General features: G+C 46.1%; 1 protein-coding gene and 1 long non-coding RNA gene across 4 annotated transcripts in view; one reads left to right on the forward strand and one right to left on the reverse strand.

Annotated features, from left to right (window-relative positions):
• The window catches only part of LOC102147876 (uncharacterized), a 73,011-nt gene extending 65,558 nt beyond the window's left edge, over positions 1-7,453 (forward strand). For both annotated transcript variants that reach the window (XR_011440855.1, XR_011440856.1), the window contains exons 2-8: positions 1,518-1,624; positions 1,819-1,983; positions 2,198-2,423; positions 2,769-3,865; positions 4,174-4,619; positions 5,891-6,240; positions 7,255-7,453. This is a non-coding gene — a long non-coding RNA (uncharacterized lncRNA). The remainder of the gene's footprint in view (positions 1-1,517; positions 1,625-1,818; positions 1,984-2,197; positions 2,424-2,768; positions 3,866-4,173; positions 4,620-5,890; positions 6,241-7,254) is intronic.
• CLMP (CXADR like membrane protein) overlaps positions 1-15,286 on the reverse strand; it is a 90,009-nt gene that overhangs the window by 62,620 nt on the left and 12,103 nt on the right. The gene's annotated exons all lie outside the window — the stretch shown is intronic.

Genomic DNA, 15,286 nt, shown 5'->3' on the forward strand with positions numbered 1-15,286 from the left:
TTGGGAACCACTGGGCCGGTAATACGGGAGATGCAGGGATGCAGAGAGCTTAGTCTCTGACATGAAGGAGCTCACAGTTTAGTGGACAATATTAAACCAAATGCTACTGAATGCCCCAGAACAGCTCTGTCTGCGGGAAGTTCCTGGAGGAGCTGGAGCTCACCCTGTGTCTTAGAGCTGAGCAGGATTCCAGAAGGCTGCAGGAGGACCTTTTCAAGGGACAGAAAAGCAAAAGGGCCAGGGGCAGGAAGGAGAGGGAAGAGCAGACAACAACCTGCTCTTTACGCAGCTCTGAAGACAGCATCCATTTATTCAATTAACAGACATTTCCTGAGTGTCTACTCTTACTGACTATTTATGATTTAGAGCTCACTAATTGCCAAAAGGGATTGGAGGTGGTTTACAATGTGAAAACACATCTAACAGAAAAATAATGTGAAGAGAATAGAGTCCCACTAAAAGGAACTGGAAGACACATCTTTCAGGCACCTGGGATGAATTAATTGAGGCCTTGCTGGGAGCAGGGCCCTGTGACAGATGCTGTGGGGTTTGCCGAGAGAGATGAAGGAGGAAGAAAGGACAATCAAAATGCACATCAATAACCCTACTTGGACAAAGAGCTACAACAGTTTAGAGGTCATTTCCAGCTGTCGAAGTGGGTGCCTGTGTCTTGAAGGAGGTCAAAGGTGTGGGTGCTGAGATTAGGGCCACAGCTGGAAGTGGGAAGGAGCATCAGTGGAAGGAAGAGTATCCACAAAGTCCCCAAGGGAAAGAAGTAATGGAGATAAAGAGTTGGATAAATCAACAGGAATCGGGAGATTTCGCACAATGAAAAAGCTGAGACTAAATCTTAGAGGGGCTTACCTTCGGTTGGAGAATCTGTGTCCAGCTTGTGTTAGTAGGGAGACGCTGGAGGTGTTACAGCAGGGGAGTAACAGGAGGCAAGTTATATTTTAGGAAGTTGAATGTAACAGAAGCAGGTAGGGTGGAGTGGAAGTAGAGACTATAGGTAGGGAGACCACTTAGGAGCTTATATCTAATCTAAGGGGGATTTGGATGGCCTGAGCTGGGGATGGCAGGAGCAAGAGAAAAGAGGGTAGTTGAAAGAGAGGCTTTGGAGTTATAATGGACAGCTTGCTACTCAAAGTGTTTCAGAATCTGCATTTTAAAAAGAATCTGCATTTTAACACAGTAAAGTTAGAGAAGCCTTGGTTACCAGGACCTGGCAACCTCCTGAAGGTAGGGAGTAGGGGGACATTCTAAGATAACGTCAGATCTTCTGAGGATTGGATCATAAGGGTTTGGGGGTAGAGTCAGAATCAGTTTGTGTTAAGGCTGAGAGGACCAGCATGGGGGTTCAGGGGCTCATAAAGGGAAATGTTGGGAGCCAGTGTTTGCTTAATTTTTGTATTTTTACTCCAAATCATTGTATGGTGGAGCGACTTAAATCACATTGTATAAAATTCTCTCTGTAAAATGGAGAAATAACAATATTGCCCCGATTTTATGTTTTATAGGAAAAAAACCCAAATGAACGCACCAAATTTTTGTCAACAATAATGATAATAGTGATGATAACGACAAATACTACCATTTACTGAGTGATTGCCCTGTTCCAGATGAGGTACTAAATAGTTTACTTCTATGCAAATGAACAGTAATGTACCTACCCCAAATTTCCCTTATTTGTTATAAATTTTTACCTTTTGTACCATATAATTTATCTATTTATCCATCTGTTTCCCCCAATAGACTCTTCTTGGTTTTTCCAGTAGTTAACCTAGCATCTTACAATGAACTCATTTTTTTTTTTTTTAGTGAATGAAAATCCCGTTGAATGAGAGTAGCTATCCATGCAGTGCTTTCAACACCACCATACTTTGGCACATATTACCGTGCACTCGCTGATGTATCTGCCTCATAGGAAGAGACAAGTTTAGTCATTCTCCTGTTCCCAGTATTGAACCCAGTGTCAGACATACAGTAAGTGCTCAATAAATTTGGATGAGTGAATGAATTTGTAGTTTGCACTAAAAGGTTTTTAAAATGTGTTAGTCAGCTCCTAAAGTTAATAAAAGGAACCTCAGAATCCTCAGATTTGAATTTCACCAAAGAATGTTGTAACATTATCAAGTATGTTTTCATTTGGCCAAGGAAGAAAGGATGTCATAACAGATGTGTCATGATTTCTACAAAGTTCTAGGAAAAGAAACCAGGAAAATGAGATTTTGACAGTGTCATTCCACACTATGGAGAGGACTGGCTGTTCTTCTGATAAAAACAGACACCTCTTCAGACTGGAGACACCTTCTCCAGTTACACCGGCCTGGTGGGAGGATCCTCATATCCATGAGAGCAACTTCCGGTCTGAAACCTGGCCTCCTGAGGATGTGTGACCCCCCCAGTCAGAGTGTTCAGAGCAGGTAACTAGCCTTGGGACAGCTGCTAAAAGCAGCCTGACCAAGCAGAAGGAAGTTTGAATCCTAGCTCCACTAGATGCTAAATCTGAAACCTTGAGCAATTTACTTGGCCTCTATGAACCTTCGTTTCTTCATCTGTAAAATAAGAATGAAACTAACCTTTCAAGGTTATGAACATTAAAAAGTAAAATCGCGCGTGTAAAGCTCATAACCCAGTATCTGGTACCTAGCACAATAATATCAATGCCCCTTGTCCCTCCCCTGCCTCTGCCCATCCTTCTCCCACCCACCCTCAGACATTCCTCTCACGGTTAACAAGGACATTATTATTCTTCTGCATTCCTGCAGGTGCACGCAAGCGCATGGTGACCACCTCAAAGTACTGTTTTCCTGTGGCCTCGGCGTCCACAAGCCTTCTCCTTTTGTCATCATTATTTGTCGTTTCCTGACACGCTAGCAATTCATCCAGCTAGCTTTGAGGACAGTGTTCTTTTTACCCAACTCTAAGTCTGCAGGACTGGTTCCAAACCCTCTTCTTAACCTTTCATCATCCTAGGCACTAAGAGAGCACAGAGTCTGCCTAGGACCCACGTAATCCACTACCCTCTCCTGAAGCAGACACCATGGAAATCACAATGATGCAAAGAGGCAGAACTTGCCAGAGGTCAATGACTAGATTGGACTGTGGATGCTGTCAAGCCATCTTTCCCTTTCCCAAGTTCTGTTAAATGTTTGCTACTTCCAATATGCCTAAAAGGGAAAATTAAAGAATAATTCAAGGGGCCTAGGGACTGAATTCCCTACCACAAAACCATATGGGCTTGTCCTACATTAAAACTCCGCTAAAAATTCATGGTTGGTGGCCACGATCCTTCCATTCCTTCTACCCTCCAACCTGTCTTCCGCACTGGCTTGCTCTTACATCGCAGACTGAAGAGGGAGCAGTTGAGCCCGAGTTCTGGGAAATTCCTAGGGTTTGCAGGTAGGGAGGTTTCTAGTAGTTACCACCTGCCTCCCCAAGGCCAGGAGCCTCCCCTCCAGCTTCATCACTTTCACCCAACCCCAGGGCTCCACGCGCTTTGGAGGGATTGCTATAAATGGTCATCAAGGGGAAGCGGCCAGAATGCCAAGAGCTACAAGCCTGACAGAGCTTGTGTATCAGCCTGACAGCTTCAATAGCCCAGAGTCTACATGGAATCCCAAACAGCCCTCGTTTCTTCCTCCCCAACCACAGGCCGCCTGCCTGCCTCCCTGGCCTTGTTTAAACAAGATGAGAGCAGGCTGTGTTTGGACTAGCAGGCTGGTGGCCTTTCCCCAGTGCTGGAGAGCAGGTCAGCGTCACTGCTCAGCCTGAATGTGAAGTGTGCTCCTGCATTTGGGTCGTCCTGACTTGTAGAAACTGGGGACTGTAGGAGTTTCATCATCTCAGAAGTCTGCTGCCAAAGGTGAGACATGTCCATGAGAAGCACTGATTGTTTGGCTCTGGTGTAGTAATAATTACAGTGAACATGACCGTGTGCCAAGCACGGCATGAGGTACTCTGGGGTAATGTGCATACAGTGCTCAGCACGGCACTTGGCACAGAGTAAATACTCAATAAGTGATAGCTATTATTATCAATAATCCTATAGATCATCCTACGAAAAGGTAATATTATTATTATCGTTTTTTCTTTCTTTTTTGTTTTTTGGTGGCTGAGGAAACAGACACTCAGAGAAGTTCAATAACTAATTCACGGTTTCATTGCCATCAGGTCAGAAAGATGGAGTGGAAAGCCAGGCTGGTTTGATTGCAGAGACTCTGCCATGCCTGCGTTCCGTGCCACCTCTACCAGAGTGGCAAGAGATGACCACGGAGTATAGCCCAGCTCTGAAGAAGTCACCTCCTTACTCTGGGCTTGCAGTATGAGTTGAAATTATTGACCTCCAAAGATCCTTCTAATGTAACCTGCTGTGACTTGAAGTTGATGATCTCGGGGGAAGGGAGAGCGCCTTCCTAGCGGAGAAATTTGCCTCCTTCCTTGTCCAAGAGAAGGCTGTTTGCAGATGGAGGAGGATTGCGTTCCAGGAGAAGCAAATGAAGAGCCTGGGCTCTCATCCAGCCCAGGGAAGAAAGATGGACAGACTACCTGGGGTGAAAGATGCATCAGAAAGCAGAATGCCTGCTCTCAAACTGACTGAGGGACGCCAGTCTGCCAAGGTCAGCGAAGGAAGTAGGACTGAAGAAACCTTTTCCAAAGAATCTGAGCTGAAAATGCTGTCAGAGCTTGGAAATCTGCCATCCTAACTTCCTCTTCCCACTTCATCCACTGCCCTCCTCTGGTCCACTACGTGAGACATGGGCTTTTTGCTCAGAGCAAGCTGCAGAGGGAGGGTCATCTATCTAGCGAGGGCAGTGCTGTGGCACCACACCCCGAAGCCGGGGCCAGGGCACACCAGCTTCAGCCAGAAAGCACCCCAGGCTAGTCACCCACACAGGCTCTCCCCATGTACATCGGGATTCAACTGGCTTCGTTTTGTGGCTTTTCTCTGAAAGCCCTCTTTTCCTTCCAGACTTGGAAACAATTGCAGTAGTTGGGCTAGTTACTTTGGAATGAGACGGGGCTGTTCTTGGGTGTCTGAGAACCTCTGGAGCTGCTTTTCTTCTTGCCAATTCAATTGTCCTGCAGTGCCCCTGTGAAGGAGATAGGGCAGCTGAGCAGCTGTCCCTGCCCAATAGTCAGTACCCTTCCCAATTCTAGCCTTTTCCTGTCAGAATTCTCCTCCTCCAAGAAGCCCTCTGAGATTGGATCCAGCAGCAGTTTCTTCTTGTCCTTCCCCCTCTCCACAGAATTTACAAGGTTCACATACTGCTAATTATGTTCTCATTTACATTTTTCTGAGGTTGGTGCTGTGTCTCAGGTTTCTACTTTTTGGTTTTCCTTCTCTAATTTGTATATTCCATTAGACTGGGAGTCCTTTAAGAAGAAAAAACCTCAAGTGTCCTTATCCCCCTCAGTCCCAAGTTTTGCAGTATCCAGTCTGGGCTTCGCAGGGGGCTATGCTGCCTCCATGCAACAGATTCACTTTGCCTTGAAGTCTCCAGTATTGCAGCTATGAGAGGGATGGTGGGGAAATCTCTGGTCTTCAGAGACCCTGGACGGCCATAAGGAGGACAGCAGAACAGAGCCGGTCCCCCAAAGGACAAAATGTCTATTTTTGCACCTGAAAATGAGCTATGGGACCCCTGCTGGGGAATAGCCTCCCAACACTGGGCTCTGGGGAGAAGCTGCGTCCGAAGGCCCAGGAAGAGGTGCAAAGAGGGAGAGATTTTGCTTTGGCTGAGAGGGCCTCCGGGACTCCCAGAGGAATCCCAGGCCTCATATATATTTATGTGAACTTAAGATGCTAATGAACGTTGTGGAGCCAAGAGCCCTGCTGGGCTCCGTGAGCAATCGGCCCCACTCTTAACACAGTCTTCTTTGTCTGCAGGGCTTTAGGTTCAAATTGCAGATCTGGCTTTGGAAGTGCAGCTGACATGGAAACCTGCCCGGGCCTATAGCTGAATCACAGTGGGCTCTGGGAGACAGCGGAGCTTCCCACCCTGTTTCCTCGGACAATACACTGAAGCCAAGGGCTGGCTGACGTCACCTTGTCCACCTTCCAGTCTCCAAGGAGGACAGTGTCCAACTCCTTTTACAGTCGGAGGTTTTTACCCTATTCTGAAGGCATCTCCACTAATAATGTATGAGAATTCCTGGAAGGATGTTCTGAAAGGGCTACAGTCTTCCCCTTCACTGTTTTGATGACACCTTTCCAGGGACATGTCACCCCTTGCACATGTGGGTACCAACCAGGAGCTTCCCTCTCCTCTTTATCATTTCCCCAAAGTCAAACCTCTCTTTTCCCAGGCTTCCCCAGAATAATGATCCGTAAGAGCAGATATAGTTTGCTTTAACCTCTTAGAAAGAACTCATTTCTGGGACAGGATGGTAGGACTAGGATCCTCCTAGAGTGGGCCACGTGTCACTCAGGCTGGGAAGATCAGTGCTGGCATTCGTCAGAGCAGGAGCAACTGTCCATGATCCAGGACCGCTTTTCCTAAGGCTCGTGCCACCTCATAGCCTGGATTTCTGAGAGAGACCCTGGTTGTGTCCTGTTATTCCTCAAGTATTCTCGTGCTAGTCAGACCACAAACTTGCTTATATCTGTAAAGGACAGTCTTCCATGAACGTATGCACGGGCACACGTAGATATGGGCTGACACGTCTGTTTGTGCATGCCAGATGGAAGTCTGTGCCTAATAACCACAAGGGAATGATTGCACAGTGCCTGGCTCATTACAAACATTTTAATGCGTATGATCTCATCTTGGTGTGGCTAGGGAAAACAGCACAGGCTTTGCAACAAGATATATACAGTACTAGGTTGTGACTTTGGCCAAGTTTTGAATCTCTAAGAGCCTTACTTTTCTGCTTTGCAAAATGGAAGTTAGTATCCTCATTTTGCAGATAAGGAAACTGAGGCTCAGGGCAAGCGACTTACCTAAGGTCACATAGCTGACAGAATAGGGAGGTATCCAGGGCTCCCCTGTCCATCAGATTTTTTTTTAAATTCCAGTGCTGGGAGTCTAAACTTCTATGAACCTGGAGCTTTCCCCCTGATGGAGAGGCCAGGACTTGTCCTTCAGAGTCAGTTCTTCCTACACTTACTTAAATGCTGTATCTACTATAATATGCTTCCTCATATTTCCCTCCAAATTTAGTTCTTTGGAAATAGGAGGGAGTTTGAGAACAATTTTTTTTGCATACTATGCATAATAGGAAGTTCCAACTGTGTTCTCCTTTCCTATTCAGGGAAGCAAGATGGTTAAGAGGAAGGGATGACACAAGCAAAGATTGTCTGGACTTAAATCACATGCTGAATCTGGCTCCTTTTCCAGCTGGACTCTAAAGCGCTATCTCCTGAAATGTAAGATTTCACATCTAGGCCTGACATTGGGTCTCTTTGAGCTGATTTGTTAAGCATTGAAAAAATAAATAACAATGCCTCCCACTTGCTTCCTCCTTCTGAAGATGTGTCTGGTCTCTGGGGAGACTTTGTACTGGATGACCTTGCTGGCCTGTCCCTCTTCTCAAGAAGGCCCTTCTGTCCAGAGGCAGCATTCTAAGGTCCTTTATATTCTCTTTCTATTTCAGGCCCCCATGAATTTTCTTTAATCTAGACATTAGGAAATACTTAAGATTGTTTTTTAAATGATCATTTAAGGGTTATTTATTTCATAGCCCATTACTCAACCCAGCATTCTTTCCCTTGCCTTAAGCCATATGGTTTGTGTTCACTGTGAAACATGATAGTGGGATGTCAAGCTTTTGAAAGTACAGGCAGGGAAAAGGGGGAAAGGCTCTATCTTGCAAAAGTGGTAGCTTTTCCTTCATCTTTCATGACCCAAAAATGTAGTTGGAAGCATTTTAGCTTTGGCTGGATTATGATTTACTTGGGCCATTGCATTTGTCGATAAAGACTGCAGCCTTATGAGTCTCAGTTGCAACTGGAAATAGAACTCAGTGGGTCCTAATATCAAAGAAAACTTCAGGGGCCGGCCCCGTGGCCGAGTGGTTAAGTTCGCACGCTCCGCTTCAGCGGCCTAGTTTTTCGCTGGTTCGGATCCTGGGCGCAGACCTGGCACTGCTCATCAGGTCATGTTGAGGCGTCGTCCCACATAGCACAGCCAGAGGCACTCACAACTGAAATATACAACTACGTACTGGGGGGCTCTGGGGAGAAGAAGAAGAAGAAAGAAAAAGATTGGCAACAGATGTTAGCATAGGTTCTAATCTTTAAAAAAAAAAAAGAAAAAGAAAACTTCAGAGGAAGATGTTTATCCTCCTGCATAAAGAGCTGACTCTGGAGGATCACATCTTGGCCTCTGCTTCAAGTGGAAACTTTAAGGTTCAAGAAGTTTTGACTCCTAGGGCTGTGAGCTACCTCAAGAAGTTCTCTCATCTAGTGCTTCCCTAACTCTAGGGTATAATTTGGTGCCACTTGTCCATGATGAAACTTTCATGGTTTCATAAGGAAGTAAGAAAAAACACAGACAATGTAATATGTATGGTGTAAAATGAGATAATGGTAAAATGCTTAGAATGGTGCCTGGCATACAGTCAGCCACTCAGCAAATGTTAGCTGTCGCAGACAGAGAGCTGTTAGGGTATGGTTGTCAATTGTATTTTTGCTATTATTTTTGTTGTGTTGAAATGCCATTTCTTTTTAGGAAAAATTTCAAAAGTAGGATGATAATTCCTATTTTTGTTGAATATCTATAGTCAGCAATATTTTAAAAGTGGGCCCAAATTTATTTTTGAAATTTTACTGGTCCTTGTAATCTAAAAGTCTGAGAAACGCTAATCTAGGCATGCCTATACCCCAAATCAAGTTTTGTCTAATCCATAAATGGGTTACTTTTTGAGTGACCTGAGGAACCTTCACTTCTTGGGCTTTTCCACATTTGTCCACAAGGAATGGCTGTCTCTGGGTGGGGAATTATACTGGTGATCCATGACTCTGTAGACTTCTTTCAAAGGTCAGGATTGAGCAAATGGAACCCTAGCCACTGAGACTCATCCTCCTTCACCTTGCTCAGAACTAGGCTTTCCCACTTCAACTACCTATTCTCTCCTGGCTCATTCACCCCTGCCGGAACCACTGGAGGTGGAAGTTGTATCTCCCCTGAGAGACAGCCTCACCAGTGCCAGCAGTCCATTTCCGTCCATGAGCCAAGCCTGTCAAGCTAAGTCTCACCTTTGCTGAGAATTGACAGTGTATGTAAAGAGACAGTATGTATATCTCCTTGACTATTTATATCACACGAGTGAGAATCACCATTTTGTGCGTAATTTACTAATACTTCATGTGTGACGTTTGGTGTGAGAGACACCAGGGTAATGCTATACTCAGCTCTGAGCCTGCTCACTGCAGAGACACAGCTCTTCCCAGAGGTTTAGGACAAGGGGGGGTCATTCATTCATGTGTTCAACAAGCACTGTTGTGTACTATGGGTTAGATACTGCGGGGAAAGCAAAGATGGAGCAAACCAAGGTCATGCCTTTAGAGAGCTTACAGGCCAGAAAGTGAAAGAAGATATGTATGTGATTAATTATATTCCCAAGAGTAGAGGTGATTGGTGACATAACGGAAAGTTTATGAGACTTTAGAGCAGACAGAGGTTACTTCAACTGAGAGGAATGAGGAAGGTCTTTAGTAAAGATGGTATTGAAGCCATTTAGCTATCCTGGAGCAAGCCTCTGTCTTTGCATTCAGAGTCCTTCCGGAAATCCTCACTACTTTGGGGTGTTTCTTGCTCCCTTTGATGCAATGTGTATTTGGGGAGGGGGTTTCAGGAGGCAAGGGTGAGGGAAAAGGGGGCAGCTGGGAAGACGGGAAGTGGGTATTGACCCTGTGCCTCCTGTCTCTTGGGTATCCTCTTGGAGGCTCTGGTGGGTCACCTCATCCTTGCTGAAAGGAGAACTGAAAAGAGGGGCCCCTGAGCTGGGGGGCCAGTCCCATTTGGTTCCATTTTACTTCATTTTCCAGCCCCAAGAACTTGATGGTTAATTTATCTTGAACCCAGATAGAAGGTTCATGGGAATGCAGAGAATTGAGACAGGGCTGGAGATGTGGGCCCTGCCTCAAGTTCGAAACAGATCAGACAGGGGCTGGCCCCGTGTCATAGTGGTTAAGTTTGCGTGCTCTGCTTAAGCGGCCTGAAGTTCACAGGCCCAGGTCATGGGCGCAGACCTAGCACTGCTTGTCAAGCCACGCGGTGGCGGCATTCCACGTAAAATAGAGGAAGATTGCCACAGATGTTAGCGCAGCTCAAGCAAAAAGAGGAAGATTGGCAACAGAGGTTAGCTCAGGGCCCATCTTCCTCACACACACACACACAAATCTGACACCTACAAAATAGTACAGAAGTCTAGAAGCAGAGGGAGACCGAAGGATCCTACAAATCTGGATTACAGCTGAACCTCAGGTCTAAACCTTCTCCAAGGCTTTCTAGGGATCAGAGATGGGTTTCCATCCTTCCTGGGTCCAGATCAGAACCTGAAAAAATTCATTACTAAGAATGCCATCCTTTCGGATTTATGAAATATGTTTAAAATATCTTGCTTGAGATGATGGTTTCATGGGTATATACGTATGCCAAAACTTAACAAATTGTATGTCTTAAATATGTGCAGCTTATTGTATGGCAATTATATCTCAGTAAAGCTGGATTTTTTTAAGTACTTAGAATTGGTGTCAAATAGCCTCCTCCATAACAACGCCCTCAATAAGTCAAGGCCCTGCTCCCCTGCACAGATTAGGCTCCCTGAAAGTCCCGCCTAGTGCTACCTTATTCTGTACGGGGGCCAGGCCTGCCAACACAATAAAGATAGTTAAAACGGGAAATGATCCAAGTTTGCACTATTTCTCACTCAGATTCCCACTGTCCTCATTCCATCCCTTCGCCCCAGCATTTTTCTCCTTTTCACAGTCTGAGAGACCAGGCTCAAATCCTCGCTTTCTCTTACCAATTGAGTGACATTGGACAAATAATGAGTTTCAGCATTTTGCTCATCTATAAAATGGAGATAGCTTAGGGTTCTTATGGAGATTAATTCATCTACATATTGAGTGCCCATAACATGACTTCAATTAACGATGGTCAGCCCAGTTATTATAATAACTGGGGAGAAAAGTGAAAGGAAACAGGAATGTTTAGTTTGTAAAAAGGAAGAGCAGGAGGAGAGACAAACAGGAAAGGGCTTTTGGGTAGGAGGATGTCTGGCTACGATGTGGTAGAAGCAACATTGTCTCTGAAGCTCATTGGCCGTCACTTGGGGCAAGTCACTTAAATCCCTCCGTCTGAGCCTCCATTTCCATGTTTGTAAAGTGGGCATCGAAACTACAGGCTTCAGGCTGTGGCTGTGAGTATTACATGAGGTGAAGGGTATATGGAAATGTCCAGCACAGCGCCTATCACTGGTAAATGTTTTTAAAACATCACTTTATAAATTGGAGGACCCTGTACTTGTAAGGTGATTATGGCAGTTACTAATCTTTGTAGCCTCCGTTGGTGGCAGTTACCAGGGAGGGCGACTCCAGCTCAGAGTCAAAAGTCCTTTTCAGTGGTAAGAGCTGTCTTAGAGCAGGAAGGACGCTTTGCAAGTATTGAGCTTCCTGTTGCTCAAATGGAGGATGGATGATCATCTTCCAGAAAGGATCTCTGCTGGGTGGAAGGGGGAAGAGACAGACTTGTAAAAGTTTTCAACAAGTAGACATTTAATCTTCTGTGAACAGGGAGGGCTGGGGAAAGGTGGAGGCTGCACAAATGAGCTGAGGCATTATAATAAGTACTATAAAGGCAAACCCTATAGCGGCCAGAGGGGACCTGGTCAGCCCGAGCTCAGGGCACTTTCTTTCCATGAGGCAGAGAGAGTGATGGTGGGGACGCTGGAGACACATGCCTAGATGGCTGAGTGTCTGTGGTCAGAGGAGGTTTGGAAATTCTAGGGGAACCACTCTTGCCTCTCAAAACAAGAACTGTCATGCCCCGTCATGGGAAGCCCAGTGGCAGCCAGGTACAGTAGCCGTGATCAGCAGGGACATAGGCTAGTACCATGGACCCCCTTTGCCGTCTCTAACTCAGGTGGCCATATTCCTGCAAACAGTCTTTGAAGATGTGTGTATACTTTAAAATCCTTGGGGTTGCTGAGCGGTTGAAAGAGCTTTGGGCTAGGAACCAGGACACTGGGCTGGAGTCCCAGCTCTGCCGCCATTAATCAGCTATATGATCTAAGGAAAGCAGCCTAATCTCTCTGAGCCTCAGTTTCTCCCCCTCTGGCTGTCTCTTCCTTCCTGAGAGATATTTTCCACAGATGAATCGCATTGGCTGGGAACTTGTTGGAAAAACAGACTCTCAGGCCCTACTCCAGACCTACCAAATCAGATCTTGCATTTTAGCAAGATCCCCAGGGGGTCCATAAGCACCTTAAAGTCTGAGAAGCATGGGTTTAGATGTCTTGAATAGTGTATTAACTATGGCACCGGCTTTAAAGTCAGACGGCCTGGGTTCAAATTCGGAGTCCATGGCTTACTAGCTGTGTAACCTTCCGCAAGGACTTAGCCTCTGTAACATGCTGTGTCCTCCTCTGTAAAATGGGATCCAATTATACCTACTTGGCAGAGTTGTTATGAGGATTAAAAGAAATAACTTATACAAAGACCTTTGCTCATAAGGGCTCATACGTGCTTATTCATCATATCTTTATTGGGCATCTGTGTCTGTGTCAGGCACTGTTCTAAGTACTGAGGATACAGAAGTGAATGATATAGACAAAGTCCAGGATCTCATAGAAACAGACAATAGACAAGTACACAAACAGAGGTAAAAAGAAGATTTCAGATTGTGATAAAGGTTAGCAAGAAAATAGAACAGGGTAATGTGAGGGTGACCAGGTAGAGGTTCCAGTTAGAGGGGAGGTTGGGTGGGGCTCAAGAAAGGTCTCACAGAGGCAATATTTGCACTGAAACCTGGAAGGCAAGGAGCCAGCCTTGCAAAGACCAGGTGAAGAGCATTTCCAGGGTTAGAAAGAAACAAGCGTAAAGACCCTGGGACGTTTTCAGGGGCAGAGGGTTGGGCAGGGCTTCCTGGGGTCTATTCTAAGTGCAAGGGAAAGCACGGGGCAGAGCCAGAGCAGCAGCCCGGAGCTTGTGAGGGCAGGAAGGAGCTGCGGGGGTGCAGGTGACAGCGTCAGCTCCCAGTGCCCGCAGTGGGAGGAACAGGAGCAATCACTGGGGCCGCAGCCTCCCACTACGGAATCCTGCAGCGCCCTCCATCTACACAGCCAGAAGGATTCGAAATTCTCCACCAATCTCTCCTTTGCAGGGTGAGGCCCAGAGAGTGAGTTGCCCAAGGTCACTTAGCACTGCCTGAGGTAGGTCCCCAAATTGGCCTGTAAGCTATGAATGTGTGTTATTTCCAGGGTGAGACTGAACAACTATTTCACCACCGTCTCCACTCCACCCCCGCATATCCTCCCCCTTCCTATGCCCCAGGCTCTGCGTCTCCAAGCTCCTGCCCCGTCACCCACTCCCTGACGCAATGCCCTCAGTCACCGTGTATTCACCTCATTACACACATTCTTGCTCCACTGTTAGCTGGAGTAAGATCCTACATCTTAATGACTAACCTTTTCCAAAACTCCCATTTCAATTCCTGTCTGAACCAAACATTTTGGCATTTAACTACATTCTGCTGACATCTTTCACCATTTCCTCTGTCAGTCTGGTCCCCCCACCAGACTGCGATGAGCAGGGTCTCGGGTCACGTACGGCTCCATCTCCACCCACTGTACCAAGCACACAGGAGCTGCTCCATACTGGAAATCTGTATCTTCTCATAAAATCCACCCACAACCAAGCCCTTCGAGATCCCAGGGAAACAAAACACACGGAAGAAATCATTATAAAACCAACCTTGGTCAGAGACATCTCTCTCTACTATGAGAAAAGGGACGGTTTGATGCTTGGTGCCGGGGTGGGATAACTATCAGAGCAGAAATCAGCTTTGTCTGAAACAGCTCTAACTGAACGCATGAACACATTCATCTCCAGGCCTGCCTGTCATTCCCTCCCTTGGGCTGCCCTTATTTCAGAGCTCCTGCTGGGCATGTGACTGGGAAGAGACAGAAAGTTGACAAATGTGGGTTATGCTTCTTTCGTTTGAGGCTGCTCTGCAGCCCCAGAAACACAAATGTCTTTTTCTACCTTACCTGGTGCCTGTTAGTTTAACATCTGACAGTCAGTTTTTAGAGCAAAAAGATTAACAAAACATGACACACCACCATCATTTAAAGGATTTGAACAATTGATTTGACCCAGGTCTACTTTGAGATAAGCCAAAGTCTAGAGAAGTTGATGAAATATATTAGGAGTTGGCCAACTGCCTCCTCACCTGGAGCACAGATTCAATTCCTTCTATTTATGTCTGAGCAAGGGATCACCATGGGGAAGGATAGGCTGTGTAACCACTGACAACTCATTTGCAAAGCAGGATTAGGGTCCTGTGATAAGGAGCCAGGTGTCAAACAGGAAAACACGCAGGTTTGGAATTCTGCTTTTATAGCCGCACTATTCCTTCGGTAAATAACTCTGGAGAGGCTACTATTTGCCAAGCATGGATCTATTATATGGTTTGTCCTCTTTGCTTTTATCTCACGTGTCTGACTCTCCAGACCCCAAGAGTATAGCCTGCTGCTGTCCTTGCACGCACTCTGGTTCATTTGCTGTCTGCTACTCACAGCTCCAGCCTCTCCCCAGGAAAAGGGCCAGTGAATCCAGGAAACTTCAGAGCGTTTATAAGGGCATCATCATTTCAAGGATAGACCGAAAGCTTAACCGTTCATCACTGATGTCCAGACAGCATCAAGACCCCCTCAGCCTGTCATCCCAATTGGGTCAAATGTGAGATCTGTAACTCCTTTCTTCCTCGGCCTATAAACCTAAGTCTCACATGTCAATGCACATCACCTGGGATGATAGCAAAGCTTTTTCCAGGTCAGATAATTCAGGTGCAAGTTTTCCATTTCCCCAACTCCTGTCAAAGGCGGCTTAAGTCCTGCTCCACAGCTTCTCAGATGTTTCTTATGTTGGGGGTCGGGGGGGAACCTTGCTAAAATGTAGATTCTGGTTCAGTGAGTCTGCAGTGCGGCCTGGAATTCTACATTTCTAACAAGCTCCCTGTGGTACCACTGCTGCTAGTTTGGGGATCACACTTTGAGCGGTGAGATATTCCACTGCCAGGATGACCAATCAAATGGCTTTCTCAGGACTGTTCTGGATCTA

Source organism: Equus caballus, chromosome 7, assembly GCF_041296265.1.
Source record: "Equus caballus isolate H_3958 breed thoroughbred chromosome 7, TB-T2T, whole genome shotgun sequence".
NCBI classification, from domain to species: Eukaryota; Metazoa; Chordata; class Mammalia; order Perissodactyla; family Equidae; genus Equus; species Equus caballus.